This window comes from Paramisgurnus dabryanus, chromosome 23 (genome assembly GCF_030506205.2).
Source record: "Paramisgurnus dabryanus chromosome 23, PD_genome_1.1, whole genome shotgun sequence".
NCBI lineage: Eukaryota > Metazoa > Chordata > Actinopteri > Cypriniformes > Cobitidae > Paramisgurnus > Paramisgurnus dabryanus.
In genome coordinates, this window is record NC_133359.1 from 2,005,245 (window position 1) to 2,015,400 (window position 10,156).

Sequence of the window (10,156 nt, forward strand, 5' to 3'; positions counted from 1 at the left end):
AAATGAATCCTCAGGGTTAAAGTAACAGGCGACTCGCAGGAATGATGCTGTAAGCCCCTTTTAGTCCAAATATCCAAATCTGTATAGTTAATCTGTGTGCTGTGGAAAGGTTTTGTTTGATCTTTATCTTTTTTTTACATTTTGTTAAGTTAATTTATTTTTTAAACTTAACACATTAATCAAAGCAGATTATTAACATTATTAAATAAATAAATATGATTTGTTTGTGTCTACATAGTCCTAGTTTAATATAAACATTAACATTTGCTTTTGTAATTTTAATGAATTGCATTCCTTAAATTTTTTAATTATTTATTTGCCTCATAAATATTTTAGAAATGTTTTGATTTATTTACGTGTGTCTAAAAACTTTTTGTGCGATTTTTTTTTTTTTTAAATAAATATACAGTTAATCAAAGCATAGGATTTAATTTCATATTTAATATGTCGATAAGCATTTCAGAGTCAGTATTTTTATGTTTGTATCATTTTATGTTAATTTCTCTAAAGTCTCTATTTGACTGACAGGTTGAAAGTTGATTGATTAAAAATGAAATGATGTTACATTGGCATATAAATCCAACTGTTGCACACTGGGTTAATTTTTTTTTCTTTTCGCAACTTTAGTAATTACACAACTCAATAAAGCTATTTTATACAAATTACAGATGCAAATGAAAGTTTAGGCAGTGTTTAACATCAGTCGATATCATACAAGTTACAAATGATCATTGGTTACTTTTCTTTGCTCATAAAACAGTTCAAGTAATTTTATAAGCAAAACTAAATTTGAATTCATTCATTACCTGTATCAGTTTAAGCTAAGTGGCTGTTGCTTTATAAAAGAATGAGTAATTGTTTTATTCGTTTTTATTGTGTCAGGTCAGAATGTTTGATGTTTTTTGGGCATATACGTACATGTTGTACATAAGCAGGGCACCATGGGTGTGTCGGGTTCGAGTGGGGAGCGCGATGATGCCCAGTCCACTAAGACATTGCTGACGTGGCACTCAGTCAGGTCCTGTTACGACCGGCACACTATATAACACTTTTCAGGTGAATAAGAGATTTTTCTTTTACAACTGGCACACAAAGGGTGATTTTCATTTGGTGTCTTGTCTTTTGACTGCTGCAGTCGAGGACAGAAGGTTTCCTGAGTGTCGGTCACTGAAATTTTCCTTAAATTTTCATTTTGAAGAACTTCACTGAACTCTGTGTGCTGTACTTCATACAGTAGATAAATTTCAGATTAAACATCCATGCTGTAAAATAATAGAAAAGTTGCCTCTTAGGTCCAACCGAAAATCTTTAGTTTCATGCTTTTTTTACTCAAAAATTCACAAAATTGCATGAGTTTATCTGAAATTATGTAAATAAAATTGAGGTTTTTTTTGCTAAGGAGACTTTATCTCTCTCTGTCTGTCATGCATGTGTTGTAGGGTTGGTCCTCCTGTGTCGGCTCCGGGTCTGAGTTTCAACAGGGCTGTGAAAGATGCAAGCTACGAAAGATCCTCACATTTCTCCACAAACTTCAAGATTTGTTTTGTCTGCTTCTTTTACATTTTCATTGGGTGAGTTTGATTTTACATATCATATCTTATTTATCACAGCAAATGAACTTAAATATCACATCAGCAGATCTCCAAAGCTGTTTACATTTCATTCTGTATTCAGTTTTATTTTGTACCTAAAGGAAAGTTTAAATTAAGGATTTGACACAAATTGCACACCTGACATTTATATTTGTTCATATAGAAATTGAAAATTCACTTTGAAGAAAAAAAAGTTAAATTTGCTTTTTAACATTTGTCATAAATTGTGTTTAAGAGTGTCACATGTAGATCTTAAGTAAGTTTATGTTTAGTTAAAAAAAAACATTTCTTAAGAAAAGTTAATGTTTGCATTTGTAGATTAATGAACTATTTTTAAGTAATAAGATAATATTTTAATTTGTCCCTCTTATTAATATTACAGTGCCTACCAAAAATAATTTAAGCTAACGTCAGGTCCGATATATCAGTATAGGTGACTACAAAATATTTTTGTCATTTTCAGAATATCCGGAAAAGAAATATTTTTAAAGGAATCCGGACCAAAATTTTGTAATTTTAAAATGTAAAATGTAAAATAATACAATAATGGATTTTTGATGTAAGTTTTGGGGAAGATGTATATGTTAGTTAATATCACAGATGAAGAATATTTTTGTGTCTTTACACTGTTTTGTAAAGTTTTAACTTTAAACTTTTATCTATCGACTAAATAGAAAATCGACTAAAATCTGTTATATTTAAACAATATTTTTCCTAATTTAAGCAGTTTTGATTTACTGTATGTGTGTATTATGAAATACTTAAGATTAGGTTTAGAAATGTATAGACTGTTGCGGCCGTAATAATGCATGTTTTATCAGATTAGCCTTTTGAAAAAAATATGGTACTAGTAAATAAAAATACAAATAAATTTTGCAAAATGTTGTTGGCACAGATAAATGATTCAATTAAATTTTATTTAAAAAGTTAGCCTAAGAAAATGTAGTTTGATTAGTTACTGATTCATAAAGATGGAGAAGAAAGTTTTTAAATAAAATAAAATAACAAAATGAATATTGTGTATTATTAGTTACTTTATACTTAACAGATTAAACAAAAATAATAAGCAGTATATAAATTTCATTTTTTTACTTATCTGTCTCTTACACACACACACACACACACACACACACTGTTTTTCTATTGTATTATTTTATACGCAGTATATTTATAATAATTCACAGTGTTTATTTGATGGCTTTTTTATTCATATAGAATTTTCAGTGCATTTTCTCTGTATTCCTGTTAATGTAAGTGTTTGTTAAACTGGCTCTTTTTATAATTTCCAAATAAAAGACTTTCGACTAAGTAATGAATAATATACATTTTTTTGCCAACAAATTCTAGTATTGTCTTTAATAAAAAAAAATCACGTTTCACAATTTTTCAAAGATATTTAACCTGATTCATTTTAATATGAAATGTTAACCTGTATGTTACTGATCCCTGATCTGTCACAGGTGCCATGTGTCGGGCAGCGTTTGTGAAATCCTGGTTCTGCTTGAAAGACGCCAAGGTTCAAGGGTCAGCAGTGGTTAATAAGAGGAGCTGTCTAGGGTCACAGGGTTCATTCCCAAGGGCCTGACCCGCTTGTCGGCAACACTTAATGTGAGCATAATCTTTACCTTGTCAAAACAACTGTCGCACCCTCTCAATTTAGCCTAAACACCCCCTTGGGTAACTCTTTTGACCTGGGGGTTGTGACCTTTTTGTCTGACCCTGCAGGAAGTCAATGGAGCAGTGCTTTAGGCACGCGTGGAGGTCAGGGGTCAGACCACCTCAGACGCCCTCCGCTGCATTTTTGCATGAAGTCGGCAAAAGCCGGGGAAAGGCGTGCGGCCTATAAGACATGCATGTGATTTGATTTAAATTCAATTTGAATTGATTCGAAGAGGCTTATGTGTTAAAGTTAAAGAAGAGTGAAGGATAAAAGTAATAATTTGAGCAATGCATTTTGTAGTTATGTGTAGATGAAAGAAAGCCTTTTGAAATTTTTCTGCACATGAAAGAGACCCAAACCCTCATTTCTCAAAGCTCTTGTTGTTGGCTGTTTCTCAATGGCTCTTATTTGTCCAACGTTTCCTGTTGTGGCAAACGCTGCGTGTGTTTGTGCTCATTCCCACGTACTCGATCTTTCTGCCATCCTACAGCACATTTACCCATGCTAACTTCAGGATATCTTTAAACCTTCTTGAAAATATTTGTGCAAGTTCAGCTTTTAGGACCCTGAAAGACCTTGATAACGTGGGTTTGGATTTCATCCATTGAAAACAATCTGTGGGAGAAACTTACTTGGCTAGCAAAATTGCATTGCATTAAAATGCATTTTAAAAGTGCATTTATTTTAATGCAAAATAATAGATCACAAATGCATTTGAATTAAAAAAGACGAAGGAACACTGAAAAATGTCTTTCAGCAATGCATTTCTTTTCTGCAAACGTCTGTTCTTTTTAAAGAAGAAAGAATGTGCTGAGCTACAGGTCCAAACATCAGCTGTTAGACTCACTTCAGTTAAAGCACACAAACGCAGGTCACAGTGGAAACTTCAGCGCATTCTGTTTGTTTTTGTTTTTTTACCAAAACAGTCTGAAAGACATTATTGGATCAAAAGTCTACAAGATGGCGGCAGTCGCCATTTTGTGTCGTGTGGCCGGAGATTGTATTTGTGCGATGCCCAGTGTTTGTTTAAAATCCGGCGTTGCGTTAGTCTACACGTGTGCCAAACCGTTCAACGTACAGAAAAGCAATATCACAAACTATCCATGCGTGTAGCTCCTTAAATGACTTTCCTGTTAGCATCTGTTTAGCTTTCTTTGACCTTGACGCGTGACTGTAAAGGGTTAATATCTGTGAATAAATACACAGCCACTGTAACCGTCAAACACCAGGACAAGAAACAAAGCATTTTAAAATAAGGATTAAACCGAGCGAGCAGAATTAGCGCTTGGGCATAAAGGCACTGTCGACGTTTAGCAGGTTAGCCAGTAACGTCCGAGCAAACGCTTGTCCTCGGATGAACCTAACGTCACACAACGTGCAACAAAAGCACCACAGTGCCACAATTCAGCAAACAAAACAGACAATGGAGAGCTTTTAAAGACGACTTGACAAAATTTACAAAAGATGTTATCACGTACTGCTAGCTCTTTCACTCGGCTCTGAGGAAACTAAATATAAGTGCATATGTTTTTATCTGCCTTGCGAGCCTGGAGATTGGTCAGAAGCCGTGGCGAGATGTGACGTAGGAGAAAAACTGCGGGGTCCCTACCTAACGCCTGAGAAGATGCAGTCGTGAAAACCTATGGTTGATGTTTTGCAACAGGCCGCATGATCCTTTTCACTCCGGCTTTGCTAACTCAGCATGGCAGGACGGGTCGCGACAGAACCGCATTGCAGTTCGTGTTTGTGTGTGAGGACGGACGCGAGGCAGATCTCGAACCCAAGCCAGCACGGAGGGGAACGGGCGCACCCTCGTGCATCAGGCTTCTGCGGTGGCGGCCATGTTAGATGGGTTTAGAGAGAGAAAGACGCCGGCTACGACTGTAACCCCACCTTCTGTTCTCCCACGAGTCGCATCTTTCCTCAACGCCAGAGAAAGTTTAACTAAGTTAGAGAGGACGAGCTGGAGAGAAAGAGAGAGAGAGTTGCAGTCGGAGGGGAAAAAGTTTGTACAGTAGCTTCAGCCTCGAGCGAACATCACAGCAAACATGTTTTTGCTCACTAGTTATTTATTACAATAGTGTCGCATGAAGCCAACTCGATGGAGAAAAATCGACATAAGAATTCCTGTGTGCACGTCATATATTTTTGTCATTTCTTTCTTCTCTCTCACGCTCTGTCACTGCATGGGAGGGATTTAAGCAGACGGGGCGGAGGACGGAGGGGTGAGTTTAGAGAGGATAAAGAGAGATGAGGGCACGTGAGGAGACTGTATCAGAGGGGTGGAGTCTGTCCGCTCCACCACGTTGTGATTGGCTGGAAGGTCAGAATTGTTCGTAAATCCACTCTGATTGGTCCGATCCGGATGTTTCTTGAACTGCGTGTGCTTTTCTGTCACAGGAGAGTTGATTATTCTTTAAACCAACAGATTTTAACTTTTACTTGTTTTTGTTACGACAAGGTCATTGTTATCGTGTCTTCCTACACAGAATATTCGTTACTCCAATTCATATTCCTTTCATGCATTGATTTTACTGTTTTACCCTTGCGTCCGGCAACTTAAAAATCAATCAGAAAGATGTAACAAAATGTTTTGTGGAAATTTTAATAATACAAATTGTGAATGTCACATCAAATTTTTTTTTTTAGGATTGGACAGCAGGCTTAAGAGGAGACATCATGTGAGAGGAAAACACCGTAAATAAGGTAAATATCAATAAAATATTATGTAAGGAATTTTATCCGAAATTATAACACGGGTCTGTTGAGTGCTTTATTCTGATTGGTTGAGAAATGTTCATTGGGTATGCATTATTTTTTGATAACCGCACACCTAACTTGTCAAACGTCTTAAAAATAGGCACCAGTGCAATGTTTGTGGTAACCGTGGTATAAGAGGAATAATTGACTCCGGTCCTTTGAATTGTTTGAAAATAATGCACACCCGCGCTGTAACATTACCACCTTGGGTGTGCATTATTTTCTTATTATTCAACGGCTCGTCGTCAATCATTCCTTACGTAGTTCACACCCAAGGTGTTAATGCGCCATGATGTCGCTGTGCATTATGTAAGGTATAATTGACGACGGACCATTGAATTATACAAAAATAATGCACACCCAAGGTGGTAATGTTACAGCGGGGGTGTGCATTATTTTCAAACAATTCAAAGGACCGGAGTCAATTATTCCTTTTATATCACGGTTACCACAGACATTGCTCTGTTGCCTATTTTTAAGACGTTTGACAAGTTAGGTGTGCGGTTATCAAAAAATAATGCATACCCACAGAACATTTCTCAACCAATCAGAATATAGCATTCAACAGACCCATGGTATCATTTTAAATAATTCAAGGAACCGGAAACAATTATTCTGCTTATACCATGCTTACCACAGACATTGCTAAGACATTTGACAGGTTATCGAAAAATAATGCATACCCGTGGAGCGTTTCTGAACCAATCACAATAAAGCATTTAACGGCGCCGTGGTATAATATATTATAATGTAACACTTCCAAATTGAACTATAGTTATAGTGTCGATTATGCAAAAAGTTTTGCTTTTTTTGTGTGTATTTAGCGTAGTTACAGTGCTAGCTTTAAAGTTTAGCTTCAGCAATAAAAGTTTGACGTTTGGTAAATGTTAAACATTATTAAATATTTAATAATATTATTATTTCTAAATAATCTGTTAATAGGCATGTTCTATGACAGATTGTAGTTACCAAAAGCTTTAATGTGTCAAATATCTTGATGTTTTTTGCATTTTCTTTACAGGCGTGTTCACTATTGTTGTATGTTTTAGAAAAGTCACACGTGTATCTGAATGCACATAGAATTAAGTGTAAGTTTTGAGCTAGAATCGAGTCTGCTTTTGTTTACATGCAAAGTTTCTAACACGTCTTCTGTGTAAAGTTACATGCAGATTTGTTTTCTCTCTCTCTTTCTTTCTCTCTCTCTCTCTCTCTCTGGTTGGATTATCTGTGTGTGTGTGAGAGAGAAAACTCACTGCGTCTGCGTGCTGGGGGAGGAGTATCTGTGTCACTCCCTCTCTCTCTTTCTCCTTTTTCTCCTCCCGCTCTAGACTTGCTGTTTTCCACCCTCCCATTTTCTCTTTATTTGTCTCTCTCGCTCTCTCTCTCTCGCTCGCTCTCTCTCTCTCTCTGAAGTGCAAGGCCATGTGGGACGAGTGATGAGGAGTTTCTCTCCTCTACGTCTCCTGTTTCATTTCCCCCCTTTCTCTCTCTCTCTGCCTCTTTCGCTTTCTGTACGGGTTCGTATTCCCAGTCTTTGCTGTCTTTAAGCTGTGCGTGACGTGGGGAATGACCGCTGGAGACGAGTTTAGAGAGATTGCGAGGGAAGGAAGGAAAAAAGGAGGAAAGGAAAAAAACGAGCTGCTTTTGCTGCCGCGGGGCCTCTCGACAAACGGGCCCAGCCGTAGAGAGAGAGAGAGAGAGAGACAGGGCGAAAGAGCCGTACTACAGCCCACCCAAAACCTGCCAACGCGTTCCTGTTTTCCAGCACATTACTGCGCTGTACACGCACGCGATTTTGATGCTAGCAAGCGTTGGCGGCAAAACCAAATTTTGCATTTTTCATGCAATTTTGTTTGTTGCAAGAAAAGCATTTCTTTTTAGATTTTGTTTTTAGCGAAAGAGTGAACGTTCCACCATCCTGACCCGCGCCAGCCCGCTCCGGGCCCGAGCGCCGCGCTGCCCGCGGAGCGGCACGAGGAACACATTTTGGAAGTACCAATCCATCTCGAAGCCCTCCGATCGGGAGTTCGGCCGTGTTGGATCTCTTGTCTGGGACAGGTGTCAATTGCTCCTAAAAAGCAAAGAGAAAAAAATACGAAGTCGTGGAGGTGAACATCCGCTCGATGAACATGTTGGGGGGTAAAGAGTGTGCTGGATTCTTCCTTTGCTCGAACTCACGTGTCCATGCCACTATTGCACAAACCCTGATAGCTGCAAAAAACACGCTCCGGAGGCTGCAAAAACTGAAAGGAAAAATGTAGAAAGAGGAAGAGGAGGAGGTGGGCAGAAGACGAAGATTGTGGTGGTGGCCGGGGGGCGGGGGGAATTCAAGCTTGTTAAATGTTTCTCAGGCCTCTGAGAGTCGATCGCATGTGCTGTGGTAACCGAGGCATGATTTGCATGCAGCAGACACGCTAATTGTGTGTTTGCTAACACGCGGCATTCACAGAGAGCCTCTCCGTTTTGCAGACGGGGTTCACACACGCCTCCTAGACACCCGAGAGGCCTCCTTTTGTTCCAGAGGCCGAGCGGAGCGACCCGTGAGCCGAATCGGAGCTCTGCGTGGACCTGCTGACCGAACGAGAGGGGAAGTAAAATTCGAGAGCTCCTTCTCACTTTCTCTCCGCAGGAAGAAGGGCCGGCTGAGGAGGATGCTTTTGGAAATCGCTGGCAACCCTGTAGATGTGTGTAAGTCACGTTTGACTTCAGCTGTGTATGCGTGTGAGTGAATGCATGTGTCTATACTTTTATCAGCATTGTGTTATCCTGATACTGCTTGAATTTCTTAACCGCGGTGCACACTTATTTGATTCTAAGGCAAAACTTCTGTGAACTTTTGTTTATGTGCGCTGATACAGCAGGTCAATATTACAAAGCACATCCTGATACTAAAATTTTGAAATGTCTGCTTTCCTAATTTCGTCTGCGGACGGTTATGTAATAAGAAGTTTATCTCCATTCATACTTTAGATATTTAGAAGAACAACAATGCTGATACTATGAAATTTGAGATGATAATTTATTACATCGATTAAACTTAAGTGGCTTATCATTCTGTTTTTGTAAATGTTACAAAATATTTCAATATTTTTTTTCTTCTGTATTATAATCATGAACATGAGGCCTTGCTTTACTCTTTGTACTGGATCTGAATTACCAGCAGGCCTTTGATGGTTCGATGATGCTGAACTGGACTATGCTAACTTTGATTTAAATTTTTTCCATCTTTTTCTCATTTTTTTTAATCTATGTTTGCATTTTTATGTCGTGCAGTGATTCATTGATTTAGGATTTTTTCAATTTTTAAAAAAAAATGCTACTGCGAGCGTTTTGCTAAATATACTTCAATCTTGGCAAAAATCATATTAATACTTAATGATCATCTATTGGAAAGTTTATGATTAATTTTGTATCTAAAGCTATCAAAATAATGCAAATGTAATTTAGACGTGCAATTAAAAGTTATGAATATATGAAGAATGATTATTTTTATAATTATAATTCGCTAAAGTACTCTTAGAAAATTCATAAACTTTGAAATCACGATCATTTCTTATTATTATTATTTGTGAATTATAGAGATTTAACTTTTCTCTAAAGACTTTTGTTGTATTATAATGGCAGAGATTATAAGGACACACAGGTGTTGTAATCGATCTTGTGCAGATTTGTGCCTTCAAGTCAAATACTCTTGTTTTGACTTTAATTGTGGGTGTGGAATTGTGTGATTGCTTTCCCAGATTGTGTATGTGTTTGTTTGTGTATGTGTGTGTTAACCCTTTAAAACACTTACAGTATCTGAATAGAGGAATACTGTAGAGTATCTGTTGTGTTTTATATGAAGCTAATTGTAGTTACGTCCAAACATAAAATATGTGCATAAATTATTTTTCCAGATGATGATGTCATTTAGTGTCCCGGAAAGGATTTTTCATATTATGCAAACCTCTGCAGTAACACATACACAGTTAAAACTACTTTAAAAACAAAGTTATTATAAGACAAATGAAACGCATGCACAAAAATAGCTTTACATTGAAAACCTTTTTGCAAATATTTGCATCTTGATTGGTCGTCCACGAATACACACACACACACACACACACACACACACACACATTGTGCAGTATTTAGAGCCCCAGTG

At 37.5% G+C, this 10,156-nt stretch overlaps 1 long non-coding RNA gene across 3 annotated transcripts in view; it reads left to right on the forward strand.

Moving 5' to 3' along the window:
* The first annotated feature begins 389 nt into the window (after positions 1-389).
* The window catches only part of LOC135768195 (uncharacterized), a 24,839-nt gene continuing 15,072 nt past the window's right edge, over positions 390-10,156 (forward strand). For 2 of the 3 annotated variants that reach the window (XR_010542095.2, XR_010542097.2), the window contains exon 1: positions 6,580-8,700. This is a non-coding gene — a long non-coding RNA (uncharacterized lncRNA). Of the gene's footprint in view, positions 1,572-3,052; positions 3,201-5,901; positions 5,959-6,579; positions 8,701-10,156 lie in introns of those variants that run through there. The other variant, XR_010542096.2, reaches the window with a different exon arrangement.